This window comes from Mytilus trossulus, chromosome 10 (assembly GCF_036588685.1).
Source record: "Mytilus trossulus isolate FHL-02 chromosome 10, PNRI_Mtr1.1.1.hap1, whole genome shotgun sequence".
Classification (NCBI taxonomy): Eukaryota; Metazoa; Mollusca; class Bivalvia; order Mytilida; family Mytilidae; genus Mytilus; species Mytilus trossulus.
This window is the reverse complement of record NC_086382.1, coordinates 75,804,018-75,807,946: the sequence shown is the minus strand read 5'-3', so window position 1 is coordinate 75,807,946 and position 3,929 is coordinate 75,804,018.

Below are 3,929 nucleotides of genomic sequence, written 5' to 3'. Positions count from 1 at the left end.
ATATGGCAAGGTAAACCAATCTAATAAGATAGTCACGTAAACATGTGGCAGGGTGAACCAGTCTATTGAGACAGGCATATACACATATGGCAAGGTAAACCAATCTATTGAGACACACACATACACATGTGTCAGGGTAAACAAGTCTATTGAGACACACACATAAGCATGTCAGGGTAAACCTGTCTATTGAAACACACATAAACGTGGCAGGCTAAACCTGTCTATTGAGACACACACATAAACATGTGTCAGGGTAAACAAGTCTATTGAGACACACACATAAACATGTGTCAGGGTAAACCAGTCTATTGAGACACACACATAAACATGTGTCAGGGTAAACCAGTCTATTGAGACACACACATAAACATGTGTCAGGGTAAAGGGTGCAATCAACAGTTTTTTTCTATGACGTCATATTTTGAGGGACCATCTATAATTGACCCTTAGTGGTGTTAATGTTAATGAAGATACTTAAACTAGATATCATTAGAATCAGAATTTTCTCTAGTTTATAATGAAATAAAAATAAATTGTACTTTTAATAGTACCAAAAAGTTTTATCCAGAGAAAATGGGAAAAACATTGCATAATCTATGCATTAAAAACATGAAATCAGGCCATGTGCACACCCATGCAGACATGATACATGCACATTTTTCATATTTAAAACTGTATGAATTTCATAGGTTTTTACCTGGTCTTTCTAAAAAATTATGCTTCAGGCTACGTTCACCTGCTCCGAAAAGAGCTACAGTGGGTGCAAATAAGTGTTGCACTTTTCACTGCCAAAAAAACAGGATGTTTACAGTTTGTCTCCCCTTAAAACATGTGTATTTAATCTAATTTTTAAAAATTATTTTAATCATTCAACCTGTTTTAATTGAAGCTATTTAACTTATTTTTACAATCAAATATAAAAAACATGATACTTTTTTACCAATTATGTTGATAAAAAGGGACTTCCCTCCAAGTCTATTTTTAGTCGGGGGAATAACCCCTAGTTTTTTATACGAAACTGTTTATAGCACCCAAACCAGTCTATTGAGACACACACATAAACATGTGTCAGGGTAAACCAGTCGTTTGAGACACACACATAAACATGTGTCAGGGTAAACCAGTCGTTTGAGACACACACATAAACATGTCAGGGTAAACAAGTCTATTGAGACACACACATAAACAGGCAAACCAGTCTATTGAGACATAACATAAACAGGTATCAGGGTAAACCAGTCTATTGAGACATAAACATAAACAGGTATCAGGGTTAACCAGTCTATTGAAACACCCACATAAGCATGTCAGGGTAAAACAGTCTATTGAGACCGGCACATAAGCATGTCAAACCAGTCTATTGAGACACAAACATGAACATATGGCAGGGTAAACCAGTCTATTGAGACACCCACATAAGCATGTCAGGGTAAACCAGTCTATTGAGACGCCCACATAAGCATGTCAGGGTAAACCAGTCTATTGAGACGCCTACATAAGCATGTCAGGGTAAACCAGTCTATTGAGACGCCCACATAAGCATGTCAGGGTAAACCAGTCTATCGAGACGCCCACATAAGCATGTCAGGGTAAACCAGTCTATTGAGACGCCCACATAAGCATGTCAGGGTAAATCAGTCTATTGAGACAGGCACATAAATATGTGGCAGGATAAACCAGTACATTGAAACATACAATTAGACCTGTGGCAAGGTAAACTAGTCTTTTAAGCACACAATGATTACAATATTGATCTTGATCAGATGAATTACATGAGACATAACTTAATATGTATTGCTATACAGTTATGCCCACTTATGGTCCTATATCCTGTTGATACTTATATTTTGGCATTGAACGTCACAATCTAGCAAACATGATTTATTTATTGGTTGTTACGGATTTTGAGAGTACTATTAGCTATATAGGCTGGTTCTATGTGTATTTTGTCTTTTTGTGGCAAGCTATTAATAAGTCAAGCTCATTCAACTCTTTTTTACAGTTTATTCTTATTTTATGCAATTACACCACTGTCTAAGGCTAGGAAATAGTTGAGTTTTTGCAATTTTCAAAATTTTGCCATATTCTTCCTGTGCCTGTCCCAGGTCTTGAGCCTGTTAATCCATAGTTTTCATTATTTTATGTGTCTGATTTGTTTTTCATTAATGTTTTTACATAAATCATGCTATTTGTATTCTCATTTGAATACTTATCAAAGGTACCAGTCCAGTATGCCAGATGGGCGTTTCATCTACATAAGACTTGTCAGTGACACTCATGATAAAAATACTTATAAAGCCAAACAAGTACAGAATTGAAGAGCATTGAGGATCCAAAATTCCCAAAAGTTGTGCCAAATACGGATAAGGTAATCTGTGTCTGGGATAAGAAAATCCTTAGTTTTTCGAATAGTTTTGTATATAGGAAATTTATAAGAATTGTTTTAGATTTTGTCTAGTATGCCTTGAAATTCTACTATATATATATTCTACTCATTGTTGAAGGTGGTACAGTGAACTATTGCTTACATCCACATCATTTGGTTTCTGATTGATACGTTTCATTGGCAAGCTTACCACATCTTACTAGTAATATACTGATTCTAATAACATCTTTTAAGTTACAAAACCTTCTCAAGTAACAACACTGTAGTTCTTATAAAACATAAAATAATATTTATTGACATGAGATAACATCTGTACACAAGCATTTGTTCACAGCTTCTAACATCTATAACTTAATGTAAATATGTGTAACTTAAGCACTTTCCTAAACTTAAAGCACAAAAAAAATAAATAAAAAAGATATAAAAGTCATGTGGAAATAATTTCAAAGATCCTGTTTTTGAATACATTTCTTGGAACGTTTAGTTAAAAATTTATTCTTTCTATTAAATCTATTTTTATAAATCTCATCTTCTTATGCTGATTCAAACATGATGACATGACTATCTTTCATTTATGACTTTATGGTTGTCCTTTCTGAGTTGTTTTTTTGTCTACAAGTTTTATAGAAATGTAAATATCCGAAACCAATCTTATGTGAAAATATTTATATATCACCGTATGTCTTTTTAACATACATTGATCAAATTTCTGATACAACCATCCATTTAACATTATTCTAAAGGACCAAAGAAATTGATTTTCAATGATAGCTTTTAAATAAGTGATCTTAAGACTTCAAAATATTCAAATCTAATTCAATGTTTGGATAAGAATTTACAATTTCATAAAACTATGTTATACTATTTTCACTTCAAAAACACAATTTTAGTATTTTGGTCCATTTACATTGAAGCCTCTGTTCAAAAGGTAATTTTCATCACAATATTATTAGCACTTATACACTGTACGTTTGAGACATTCTGATGTACACACACATGAACTATGTATTGAAAAAATTAAGTTACATTTGTTGCTGTTACATTTATCTAGTTCTAGAGGCAATTTTGCATGTAACATTCCTATTGTCCTAAAATAGTACACATGCAAGTGCAGATAATTTTTACCAGAATGAGACCATCCCCTATTTATAGTTTTCTAGTTGACCAATACCAGAATGTATGGGAAAAATAGCCTCCACATTGCATGGCAACTGAAGTAATCAATTTTTTATAAAACTATAACAAGTATACATTTCACCTGAATTAGGCCTAGTATCAAGTACTATCATTTAAAAATTGAAAAATAAACAGAAATAACAAAAAACCACAAAGCTTTTCAGCTAAGTGAATGTTTAAAACTTGCAAAGCATCCTACTATTTATGTTTTTTTTTTGTTGTTGGCAAAAATGTGTATACTAGAACATAGCAAGCAAATATTCAAAACAGAAAAAAAAAGGAATGAAAATAATCTATGTACCAAGTTTTTACTTTTTTTCCACCAATGAATCTAGTACTACAATACATGAATATATACAAGATG